The 12,675-nt window shown below is 55.4% G+C and overlaps 1 protein-coding gene across 1 annotated transcript in view; it reads left to right on the top strand.

Moving 5' to 3' along the window:
- CASZ1 (castor zinc finger 1) overlaps window positions 1-12,675 on the top strand; it is a 160,824-nt gene that overhangs the window by 34,292 nt on the left and 113,857 nt on the right. Inside the window, exon 2 of the mRNA XM_030805723.1 lies at window positions 1,463-1,619. The gene's annotated coding sequence lies outside the window, so the exon portion shown is untranslated. The remainder of the gene's footprint in view (window positions 1-1,462; window positions 1,620-12,675) is intronic.

The following is a 12,675-nucleotide window of genomic DNA, read 5'->3' as shown; positions in this document are numbered from 1 at the left end:
ACCCGCTGTTAACCCTGTGTGGCACTGAGGGGTGGGATGGGAGCTGGGCTGATCCAAGCCTTGGACAGTGGACGCTGTCCACCCCTGATGGCCTCCCCCAGGGAGCTGGTCTCGGTGGCATTGCCCCAGCCGAGGTGGGGCAGAGCTGATGCTGAAGCTCTCACCTTTGAAGAGCCAACTCCCCCTCGAGCTCAGGTCCAACCTTGGGAGGCAGGAGGGGAGGGGTTCATGCACTCCTGCAAGGCCTCTGGGGACTCCGAGGGCTGGGCCAAGTTGGAGAACCTGCAGGGCAGCTGCCCACACCATGCCACACTGCGGAGGCAGGGCCCAGCCTGCTCACACACTTCAGGAACGCAGAGCTGCTGTGGCTGCTGCAATCTTCCCGCAAAGGGGGAAGGAAAGGGCTGGGATTTCAGTGGCAATCTTCCTGATGCCAGCTCCGCAGGCAGGGTGGGCAGGAGAGCGGACCGAGCACCCCCTCTGGGTTCTCTGCACCCCATTCTCACATCCACAAGACCGGGCTTCCAGGGCTGCGAGGTCGTATGCCGAGATCGGGTTGTGTGTTTGTGTTTGCATGCACATGAGCTCCTTTTTTCTAAAAATGCTGAAAATATTTACAGGTTTGAAGTTGAAACGCAAACAGGAAAAGCCCTTTAAAAAGTGAGTGTAGTGGATATTCAAAACAGGAATCACCATGGAAACACCACAATATTTGTTTAAATTGACACAAAGGTTGCCGGTAGCAGGGCACCAACTTTCTTTGGCTACTTTTTTTTTGTCCCAACACCTATCACAACTGAATCTCAGCAGCCCCCTTTCAGGGGATGGGCCCACACCCTCTTTTCTTTTTATGAAATTGAGTCGCACAGTACCAGAATGGAAGTGGGGAAGGAAAGCTAGAAGAAATTAAATTCAGTATCCTGGATCGCGCAGAGACACCTGTTGATTCCTTTTATAGAGACTCCCAGAGGCCACCCAGGGGTCAGGGGAGCAGCTGGGAGCCGGCGCAGGGAAAGTCTGGAGGGAGCAGGCGTTGGGGAGCCCAGGGTTGGTTTGGTTGCATGGGTTTGATCTGTTTCCAGTATTGGCTTGATCCATTTTCAGGCCTGACCTTTCACCCTGGGTGCGCAGCCTTGGGTGTGATCCTTCTGTGTTACCCAGGGAGGCACCTGATTGGCCTAGTATTGTTTCTACCTGTTTGCTTCTTTTATTAGGTACGACAACTACGTAGCCATTGGCTAATAATTGTGCGAAGGGTGCATTGGTTGCAGAGCCAGGCATGGTATGCACCGTGGCAATGCCATCTGCTGATTGGCTGGCAGGAACGAGAATCTCTTACCTGGCTGGCTGGTTACCACACAAGGTGTGGGAACTTTACCCTCCCTTGTCCTCCAGTGTGGGGTGGGTTTGTGGGTGTCGGTTGTAGCCTCATCTTTTCTGTTTTCCTCTCTCATTTTGGCAGGCAAACAGACCTTGCTGACTGAAGGCAAAGACTCCTCCATCCCACCTGCCCTCCCAGCTGCCACGGCCATCGACCCCTCCTTTACAAGGGGCTCCTGCAACTCCCCAGCGGCGCGTGTTGGAATGGACTTCGAACCCTGGCCTCTTGGGATGCAAAGGTAGCTGCTTCCGGTTCCCAAGATGCCACTAGGAAGTGTGGGGTGGCCAGTTTGGGGGTTGCTCCTTAGGGTACGGACTACGTAGGGCCTAGACTCACCTTTCCCAGTGGGTTCTGATCCCGATGGTGGTAGCTTAAGCACCATCAGTGAAAATGAAAAAGTGTTGGATGGAGAAGAAAGTTCTGGCCTGGGAGCAGGGCACCTGCATTTGGGCCTTGGCCTTGTCACTGACTCACTACTTACTCTCTGGATCTCGGTTTCCCCACCCGTGAAATGAAGAGGTGGCATAACTGGCCTTTTAAGGGTCTTCCCAGTGTTTCTATGGTATGACATTGAATGGTGCCAGCAGTGCCCAGGCTTTGCGGGCAAGGACTATTCTCCATCAGATGCCACTCCCAGATCTAAGCATTAGGTTGGAACTTCGTCTTAGAAGGGCTGGACAGTAGTTCCAGCCTTTCTCCATCTCCAGAGGCTGCTCTGCTGTGAGCTCATGTGTGGTAGGAGCTGGCCTGGGGATGACTTATCAGGGTCTCTTCAGTGGTCCTCCAGCCCAAATAGGACCCTTCATAGAGGAGAAGCTGTAGATGCCTTTTGACCCAGGCTTGGAAATAGCCCTTTGCGTAAGGCAGGTCACTCATGCCAGGGAGAGGTAGTCTGTGGAGCTGGTACTGTCAGATATTTACCTGCAGGTATCAAACGTGGCAGTTCTTGGGGTGAGGGGTTGACACATATTGGGTGACTCATTGCATGCTGGTCATTATTCAGTACTTTCTTGAGATCCCAAGGGAACCAGTCCAGAGGGATTGGGTGTTTGCGAAGTTCACGGGCAAGGTCTAGGGGTGGAGGCGGAGGCTGAGGACCTAGAGGATGTCTGGGGAGGGCAGGGCTTGGGGCTGCTCTTCCTGTGTGTGCCAGCCTGGAGCCAGTGTCCCTGGCTCACCTGCCTGCGCTCTTCCTCCCCATGGTCGCCCTGGGCAGGTGTGTCCTGCCCCTCCCTCTGGGGCTGGGCTCAGCAGCCCTGGACTTCGAACTTGCAGGGAGGAAGCACTTGCAGAGTTGGGTGCCTTGGTGTGCACTGGGGTTTGGTAGGTGCCCGAAGCTGCAGACCTGCCTGAATCCAGGCCATGCCTCCTCGGGGAACTAGCTCTGGATACAGCCCAGAGATTTGCAAATCAGATGCAAATGTGGCCTTTGGTCGCTGTGGTGGAGCAACTGTGTGGCTGCGACTCTTCTTCCTGGTGTGCAGAAGGTGATCATGCTCCTGAAGTTGGTCCGTCGTACTCAGGATGTGCTGCCGCTGTCCCCTGGATAGCACCGGGGCTGTTTAGACTGTCACCTGGAAAAGGCCCTTGGGGGAGTTTCATGGCACTAAAGTCTTCTGGGTTTGGCGTTAGCGCCAGCACCTCTGCCACCTTCCCAGGCTGTTCTTAACAGACTCTGCTTCCTCTGATGATCATGAATCCTGGGATGCAGGTTCAAATGTATCCAAGCCTCAGGGTGGTCTTGCCCAGCCCTGCCCTGTACCCTGCCCATGAAAAGGCTGTGAGTGCCTGCAGAGCCCCTTCCCCTCTGAGAGGGTAATGTTTGCCTGCTCTGTTCTCAGTGATGGGTTTTTTGTTTTCTTCTTTGCCTGGGCAAAACACGCCCATTCGTTTATCCCTTTCCGAAGTTTCCACTCGCTGTTGACTCCCAGGGGTCATGCAAGCGGGGATTTGCGCCTGGCATGGGGTACGGGATCCACAGGTCCGGTGGGACACCTGTATCCTGGCATCGGCTGTCTTGGACTTGATAATGAAGCTTGGGAACTCCAAGGGCTCCGAGAGAGAATATCATGGCCAAGTCCCTCCTCACTTAGCCCTTTCCAGTGACCAGGCTGGACCACAGGCGGGGATCCTCTGTGGCGGGGGTGACCCGTGGTCTCAGAGCTGTCCTGCCTCGCCAATGTGGACCGGGGGCAAGCCTGTACGTAGGTCTGGTCTGCAGGCCTGACCCTGTCTGGCTCAGATTCCCCCCACCTCTGGCTCCTCTGCAGAAGAGCTGGTTGCATTTATCCAGCAGTACAGAGGGTCTGGAGCCAGGCACGGTGGCTCAAGCCTGTAATCCCAGCACTTTGGGAGGCTGAGGCAGGCAGATCACTTGAGGTCGGGAGTTTGAGACCAGCCTGGCCAACACGGCAAGACCCCATCTCTACTAAAAATACAAAAATTAGCCATGTATGGTGGTGCATGCCTGTAATTCCAGCTACTTGGGAGGCTAAGGCAGGAGAATCACTTGAACCCGGGAGGCGGAGGTTGCAGTGAGCCAAGATCACACCACTGCATTCCAGTCTGGGCAACAGAGCAAGACTCTGTCTCAAAAAAAAAAAAAAAAAAAAAAAGAGAGAGAGAAGAGGGTCTGGGGTCTGTCAGTCACTCACCAGCAAACAGAGTGGACAAGACCGCCCCTGTTCTCATGGAGTCCGGTAGGCGAGGCAGCGTGAAACAAACCCACAAAAACGAAAAAGGAAGATGCCAGCAGAGCATGGAAGTAGGAGGTGGTGGTGGGAAGTGACTGCTTGGCACTCCTGGCAGGCTGCTCAGAGGAGGTTTCTCAAGGACGTGGTGACATTTAGCTGAGATTAAAGGACAGGAAGTGGACAGCTCAGTGAAGAGCAGACTGGAAAATATTCTAGAAAGAGAGAACAGCTAGCCTAATGGCCCTAAGGTAGGATGCCCTCAGTGCATTCAGTGACTGGAAAGAAAGGCCGAGTGGCCAGGACGTGAATGGGGACGTGGATGGGGTGGGTGTCAGGAGGTGCAGGGCTTTGTGTGCCTGGGGAGAAGCTGGGATTTTATGCTTGGGTGATAGGAAGCCACTGGAGGGTTTTGAGCAAGAGGTAAAGTGATGTGATGGGTTTTTTTGTTTGTTTGTTTGTTTGTTTGTTTGTTTTGAGATGGAGTCTCACTCTGTCACCCAGGCTGCAGTGCAGTGGCCTAATGTCGGCTCACTGCAACCTCCGCCTCCCGGGTTCAAGCGATTCTCCTGCCTCAGCCTCTCGAGTAGCTGGGATTATAGGCACGTGCCACCATGCCTGGCTAATTTTTGTGTTTTTAGTAGAGACGGGGTTTCTCCATGTTGGCCAGGCTGGTCTCGAACTCCTAACCTCAAGTGATCCGCCCACCTCAGCCTCCCAAGGTGCTGGGAGTGGCTCACAGGCGTGAGCCACTGCGCCCAGCCAATGTTTGTTTTAAAGAGGTAGTTGGGGCTGCCAAGGGAAGAAACTGGGAGGCCAGAGGGACAGCTGCTGCGGCTGATGGTGTGAGAGGATGGTGGCTGGGTGAGGAGGGAGGTGGACAGGCGGGGAAGGGGTCAGAGTCTGTGTGTGTGTAGAAGAAGAGTTAGCAGGACTCAATGATGGATTCAATGGGGCAAGGAAAAGAGAGGGCCCCAGGATGACTCCAGCATTCTGTGCCCCCTGATTTGTGGCTCTGTGTCTTCTTCTCTCTCTCCTGCCCCCTGAACACAATAGTGCCGAGAACGACCCACGGCTTTGAGAGGGTTAATGTCTCATGCATTAGGGGAGAAGTGCCATCTTGGAACCATGCTGGGTGCTGAGAAAGGCTTGTTCAAGTGGGTCAGGCTCCTTGTGGAGGGAACTGCTTCTCTTGGGCACCGTTTTCAGGAGTGAGCCTGGGAGCAGGCCGGGACACACACTGTCCCTTCAGCCCTGGCTCTGCACTGAAGCCAGCTTTGTGTGTTTGCTCCCTGGGTTCTGTGCTGCGTCTGAGATTGGGTCTAAAAGTTGGCTGAGTTTCTCTCACTGTGGCTTTGAATGTGATCTGCGTGCTCAAGGGCTGAGCTTCTGCACACCTTTTTCCATGTGCCGGGTCATATAGAGCCTCGTTGATGAGCTGTGAGGACTGGCAGATGGGCTTGTCTGAGGCCCCCGTATTTCCGTGGGGCCAGCTCAGCCTCCAGCTGCTGCTCTTTGGCAGGGATCCTAACAGTGTCGCCACACACAAAGGTGTGAATTGCCCCAGTACCCCACTCGCCTGGGACCCAGGCCAGTCTCCCTTTTCCCAGTGCCTCTGACATGGGGCTCCACTCTCCTGGGTCCTGACACCATCTGTGAGGGCCAGGTTGGGGCAGGCAGTCCCAGCATCGATGCTGTGATAGCAGTGATCCCTAGCTCCCCTGGACAGGCCCCATGCCGCCCTGGGCACTGCCCTGTAGCCCAGGAGCAAGCCAGAGGCTTGGTCCGCGAGCGTGAAGCTGTCACAGCTGGCTGCCGGGCTCGCGTGAGCACTTGCCCTTGCTGGCAATGTATTCCCAGCCATATGGGCCAGCCCAGCCTTCCAGGAACACTCTGGAGACCTGACCTCCATGGGGGTGACAGGAAGGGAGGGCCGGTGATGTCTTGCGGGGGCGAGGGTGGGGAGTGCATCAGGGATGTCCCAAGTGGGAAGCAATGTGTGGCACAGCAGCCTGGCCCTGTAAGGAGGCTCTGGAGGCCTGACCTCCAGAGGCAGCGACAGGAGAGAGCAGAAGTGCGGCGGCTTGCGGGGGTGGTGGGGCTGTCCCAGGCCTACAGCTGGTGCCTCTGCCTGGCTCCGAGGGGCGTGTCAGCCGGTCTTCCTGGGCGTGTCTGCCGGCCTCGGAACACTGGGCCGGCCCTGGGGGAGGGTGTGTCCGGGTGGGAGGCGTGTGCATCTGTGCACGCGTGGGAGGTTTTTCTGCTTTCTGCCTCTGTGGTCTGCACTAGATCCGTGACCTTCACTCCTAACTGGACTGGACAGTTCTCATGCCATCCTCCAGGGCTTTGATCTGATGTGAAGCTGGCAGCTCCACGGCCTGCAGCTGGGGTGGGGGGTACAGAGGGGTGGGAGCAGAAGGGTTCCCTACCTCCCACCGTGATGTGGTGCTTCAGAGGATGAGTGGACCCCAAGGTTGCCTTGGGCTGGGCAGAGATGTGGCTGGGAGTCGGTCTGGGAAGAGTTATTGATCTTCCTGATTTCTAATCTGGGCAAGTGTTCCACCTGGTGGTGCAGACACCCCAGCCTGGGCCTCCTTCCTCCGTTCTCCCCACGCCCCCTGCCTTCGGAGCAGATGCAGGAAACCCCCGCATCTCGCCATGCACGGGCCCCAGGGAAGAGGGATTGGGAAGGGCTGGGGGCACCTGCCCTGTCTGGAGCTACTCGGGGGACTTCTCAGCGGGTGACGCAGTTGCCCCAAAGGATGGCATGACCCGTGGATTTGGGAGGGTTGACGCTGTGTGGTGGACGAGTGGAGAAGTGCCTCTGCCCTGCCTCTGTCCCTGAGTGCCCACAGTGAGAGAGGCTGGCATTGGAGAGGCGACGTCAGGTCTCACACATGGAGGAGTCCCGGAGTCCTGACTGCATCATCTCCTCGTGTAGACCTTCAAGCTCCTCCTCTCTGGTCTCCTGCCAGGTTCCCCCATCTGCTTTTGTTCTGGAATCTACCCAGGGATAAGCCTGGTCCAGGTGAAGGCCCTTAGGCCCAGAGCCACCACCCTGAGACATGAGGCGGCCAGTGATCCCCTTGCTTCCCACCTTCCCCAGGACCCCTGGATGCTGCCACGTTCCCACCCACACCACTGCCACTTGCTTTCTGCCCTTCAGGCCTGGGGGTTGCTCCCCTTCTGCTCACCACCCAAGTTTTCTCTCTGGTCTGGCTCCTTGGCTTTCCTCCAGAGCACGGGCTTTTGTGAGCCTGGGCCTTGCTATGGTAGCTGGGTTGGGACCCCCGTGGCCAACGGGCTAAGAGGAGGAAAGGTGTAATTAAACACTAGTTTCTTCTCCAGAAATGCTAATCGGGAAAAGCAATTAAAAGCAACTTTTTTTTTCCCTTAGTAATCTGTGTTAAGAGCTGGTAATGAAGTTTAGGGCCATTGTGACTCAATATTTCAGCTTCACCGACTCAAGTCAAAACAATCCGAGCCCAGGAGTTTGCCAGCAGCTGAGCTGGGCCCGGGCAGCAGCTGGGAGTCCCACCCCGTGCTGCTCTCTGGGCAGAGAGAGGATTGGTCCCAGCTGCGGGGAGGGGGTCTGGTGACACAGAGATGGGTCCCCTCGGGCACCCCTCCAAAGACCCTGGAAATGCATCCTAGTGAAAATGCTTAGGACGAGGGTGTGAGGAGCACCTGGTTTAGGGGGCAGGACTGAGGAAGCATGGGGTCCAGTAGGGTCAGGGGAGAGGAACTGGGTGCTTGAGGAGCCCACTGGGTTGGGCCAGGGCTCAGCCTCAGGGGTTCAGAGCCGGAAGAGGTGGGGGTCCAAGTCCTGACCTGTCACCTCTGGTCATTCATTTTCCATTTCCATTCAGCGACACTGCGGGTAGTCATTGTAGGTGCTCAAAATGAAGAAGAGGCCAACGTCCTGCCCTCATGAGGTTTACATTCGGATGGAGGGAGCCAAATGATAGAGGAGAAAAGGGAATGAAGGATGTGCTGGATGGCGATGCGTGGGAAGGAGAAAACAAGAGCCTCTTTGCAGAATAGAATAGGGAGTGAGAGGCAGGTAGATGGATGGTTTGTCATTTTAGATGTGGCTCCCAGGGAAGGGGTCACTGAGATGGTGACATTTGGGTGAAGACAGAAAGGAAGTGAGGGAGTGAGCCAACCTAATCAATATCTGTAGGAAGAGCGTTCCCGCCAGGGGGAACAGCAGGTGTGAGATCCCAGAGGCATGTTGGAGAAGCAAGGAGACCAGTGTGGCTAGAGCAGAGTGAGGGGCAGATGCCATCTGAGGTCGAGGGGGTCAGGGTGGGGGCCCTCAGATCCCGCAGGTCTTGCAGGCCATTGTGAGAACTCTGGCTTTTACCCAGAGTGAAATAAGAAGCTTTTTGAAGAGTTCTGAGTGCCATGATCTGATTAGGAACAAGCTCTTTACTAAAAAACAAGACCCACCTGTCACCGACTCCGCCTCTCACAGGTCGCATATGTGCCCAGATCGCCCTCCTTGAATGCACTCTCTTGATGTTTCATCTGGGAGCGGGCAGAGAGGGCAGAGAGGGCAGAGAGGGGTCTGTCTGGAACTCGCCCTGCTCTAGCCTGGGCCTCTTTTCCCCGGTCCTTCCGGGGGGCCGCTCAGAAACAGGGTCTTGTCACTTTAAGCAGCCCCCCACCGCCTCCCTGGCCTGCTTTATCTGAAGTCCGAGCGCATGTTGTTCCAGGCCCGATCCGCTTTAGCTAATTAATAATCTGACAGGAGCCACCCAGGGGATTAGCCGTTGAGCTGAGCTCCACCAAGCCCCAGCAAATGAGCCCTGTGCTCCTTGGGGACGTGGAGGTGACTTTGGGGGGTGCAGCAAGAGTGGACCCCCGCAGGTGAGCTGTGGTATTGGACAGTGCAGGAGTGACGGGTGAGGGAGGAGGCTGGCCAGGGCAGAAAGTGATGAGAAGAGCCTCTGGAAAAGAATCTGCTGTCCTGAGACGGATGGGGACCTCCACTCCCCCTCACTGCCTCTTCTGTTCTGCTCACCCCCCAGGAACTGTCCCCCACTGCCGGGTGCTACCTGCTGAGTCACCTGGACAGGGCTGCCAGAATTAGCAAATAAAAATACAGGATACCTAATACATTTAAATTTCACACAAATAGCACAGACTTTTTAGTATAAGTATATTCCATGCAATGTTTGGGACATACTTATATGAAAATAGTATTCGTTGTTTTTTTGGTTTGTTTTGTTTTTTGAGATGGAGTTTTGGTCTTGTTGCCCCGGCTGGAGTACAATGGCACAATCTCAGCTCACTGCAACCTCCGCCTCTCAGGTTCAAGTGAGTCTCTTGCCCCAGCCTCCCCAGTAGCTGAGATTACAGGTACCTGCCACCACAGCCAGCTAATTTTTTGTATTTTTAGTAGTTGGGATTTCACTATGTTGGCCAGGCTGGTCTCGAACTGCTGGCCTCAGGTGATCCACCCACCTCAGCCTCCCAAAGTGCTGGAATTACAGGCGTGAGCCACGGCACCTGGCCATATTCATATTCATTGTTCATTAGAAATTCACATTTCACTGAGCATCCTGTATTTTCTCTGGCAGCCCTAAGCAGGGAGGGCTGGCAGCTGGGGGGGCTCCCTCTCCAGGGCAGCTGGGACCTCCCTCTGGAAGAGCCAGCACTCCCTGGGGAGCTGCCTGGGGACTGCAAGCAAGGCAGGGCTGGGGTCACGATGACCTCCACTCCCACAGTACAGGGAGAGGAGGATGGAGGCAAACGTCAACCACTTGCTGGAGTCTCCCAACCTGTATTTGGGCCCAGGTGGCCCTTGGGTGAATCGAGTCTAAGTCCCCACAGGGGCATCTGTGGCCACCAGGCTGGGGAGCAAGTCCCCAGGACCACCTTCCCTGGTGAGGCTGCTATCTAGGAATAGTCTGGGGGCCTCTCCAGAGGAGGCTGCCTGAAGTTTCTGGGGTAATTTGGGAGGATGGCCATCCGCTAAGGGCATCTGTTCTGAGCCCAGGGAGAGGTGGGCAGGGATGGCCCACTGTGTAGGAGGGGCTGGACCAGGCCAGGCACAAGATCAGGGACAACAGCCTTCTACGTAGGGCCACCTCTGTGTTCCAGGACTTTTGGGCACTGAGCAGGAATCCCCGTCTGCTGCCCTTTCCATGCCCACTCCAACTGGGCAGCCCGTGCTAGCTCCTTGGGGAGGGTGTGCCCTGCAGGGGCTGGCCTGCCTGGTCTGTCACTGTGGGGCAGGGAGGGGAGGGCCAGTCTGGAGTGGAAAGCTTGATGGGGTCCTTACTGCTCCCTCTGGTGACCCCTCACATCCTGGATCCATTCCTGTGGCCAGGGAGCTTAGGGCTGCCAGCTGGTGGAGGTCCAGCCTCCTGCAGCCAAGGGGCTTGATGCCAGGCGGGCAGTGCCCCAAGGTGGGAGCTCTCTGCTCTGGCTCTGTTCTCTAGGAGTTAACAGCATCCTGTGCCCTGGGAGGCCTCCTCTCCCCTAGCCCCCTGGGGCGCCCTCCTCCTAGCCTTTCCCGGCACAGCCAGCCAGGGCGTCTTGTGGTGTGAGCAGAAGGGGGCCGGGGGTGCCGCACGGGTGGGAACCTCTTCCGCTTCCCGAGCTCTCAGCCTCTTCCCCAGCCTGCCCGGTGGTTTGGCCCCGTTTCTCGAGCCGGCTGCTGCCCGTGTTGCCTCTGACCAACATCATTAGCGTGGGTATTTATATTTCATTAACAACATTAAGCCCAAATGGCATTAAAAGCAAAGCTGGTGATAAATAGCTTATTGATAAATAGCTTATTAATAAATAGGGAGTGCTCCATGCTGCCTGGCCTCTCCCAGCCCCGGTTTTAACCCTTGCTGCCCTAGATAAATATGCCTCACCCTAAAGATCATCCCCGTGAAGATGGGGCCAGAAGTGCCGGTCCCTTCTCCGCCCTCTGTCGGCTACTCTGAGGTCAGTGTGTCTTGGATTCTATGCCAGGCAGGTCTGGGTCACTTGAGCTCACAAAACCTGGCCAGACCCCTTCAGGGCCTCTAATCAGATCCTTGTCACCCTGCCCTCACTGGTTTTGATTCTGGGGATTAATAATTTAGGAAATGTGGCTTTTCTAGGTTGTAAGCTCAGATCTTTCCTATTCCCTTTTAGCTGCATCCGAAACAAGGTTTACAGACTCAAAAAGAGTCACAATAGTAGTAATAATAATAATAATAATAATAATAATAATAATAATAATAGCAATGACAGTTACAATCGCAGCCAGCATACACAGAGCGCTCACCATGTGCTCACCAGTGTCTTGGCGATCACTCCACACGCAGCAGCTCTCAAACCCTCCAGTGACCCCAGGAGCGTCCAGCTCAGCCTCCTTTTATTTTTTATTTTATTTTTATTGATTTATTTTTTTTTGAGACAGAATCTTGCTCTGTCACCCAGGCTGGAGTGCAGTGGCACCATCTTGGCTCACTGCAACCTCTACCTTCCGGGTTCAAGCTATTCTCCTGCCTCAGCCTCCTGAGTGGCTGAGATTACAGGTGTACACCACCACGCCTAGCTAATTTTTGTATTTTTAGTAGAAACGGGGTTTCACCATGTTGGCCAGGCTGATCTCCAACTCCTGAACTCATGTGATCCGCCTGCGTCAGCCTTCCAAAGTGCTAGGATTACAGGCGTGAGCCACCTCACCCGGCCTCAGCCTCCTTCTGTAAGTGGGCAAACTGATGCCCACAGAAGTGAAGCAGGGCTGGGCACGGTGGCTCACGCCTGTAATCCCAGCATTTTGGAAAGCTGAATCGAGAATCGCTTGACGCTAGGGGTTCAAGACTCCCATCTCTTAAAAAAAATTAAAAAATAAAAATTAGCCAGGTGTGGTGGTGCACGCACCTGTAGTCTTAGCTATTTGGGAGGGGAGGCTGAGGTGGGAGAATCACTTGAGCCCAGGAGGTTGAGGCTGTAGTGAGCTGTGATTGCACCACTGCACCCCAGCCTTGGCAGCAGAGCAAGACCCTGTCTCTTAAAAATTAGAAGAAAAAAAAAAAGAAAATTGAAGCAAAGCAGCGTCACTAGCCGGGGCTCATGTCACACAACCCCCAGGCTACTGTCACTGTGCAGTCAGCCCCGAAACAGAACTCATTGCAGAAGAGCCCATCCCTGGCTCCTGGTCCTCACGTGTGCCAGGGTTTCTCAGAGCTGTGGCTCTGGCCTGACTCTCCCTGCCCCCAGGACCCTGCCAGTTCGTCATGCAATGCCCCTGTCTAGGCAAGCTGCCTGCACACAGGCCGGCTGTCCAGAGGGCACAGTTATGTACTTTGCAAGCCACCACTCCACCTAGGACCCAGAGGTGCCAACAGAGAGCCAGCAGGGGTGTCTGTGATGCTCCAGAGACCCGTGTGAGCCTCTGCTTCCAACTGGAGCAACTTCTACTCGGTGCCTTTCTGGGGAGCAGGGAGCAGCCAGGCCTTGGTTGTTGGGGGTTATAAGTCAGTATTAATATTTGTTAGATGTAGGGTCATCTTTTAACACTTCTAAGAAATAGGGGCACGCTCAACCCTGGGTCCTCTCGCAACCCCAGCTCCCCAGCCGAATTGGCTGAAAGAAAGAAGAGAAACTGGAACC

Source organism: Nomascus leucogenys, chromosome 24 (assembly GCF_006542625.1).
Source record: "Nomascus leucogenys isolate Asia chromosome 24, Asia_NLE_v1, whole genome shotgun sequence".
NCBI lineage: Eukaryota > Metazoa > Chordata > Mammalia > Primates > Hylobatidae > Nomascus > Nomascus leucogenys.
Note: the sequence above shows the minus strand (reverse complement) of the source record. Positions and strands in the feature narration are given on the sequence as shown.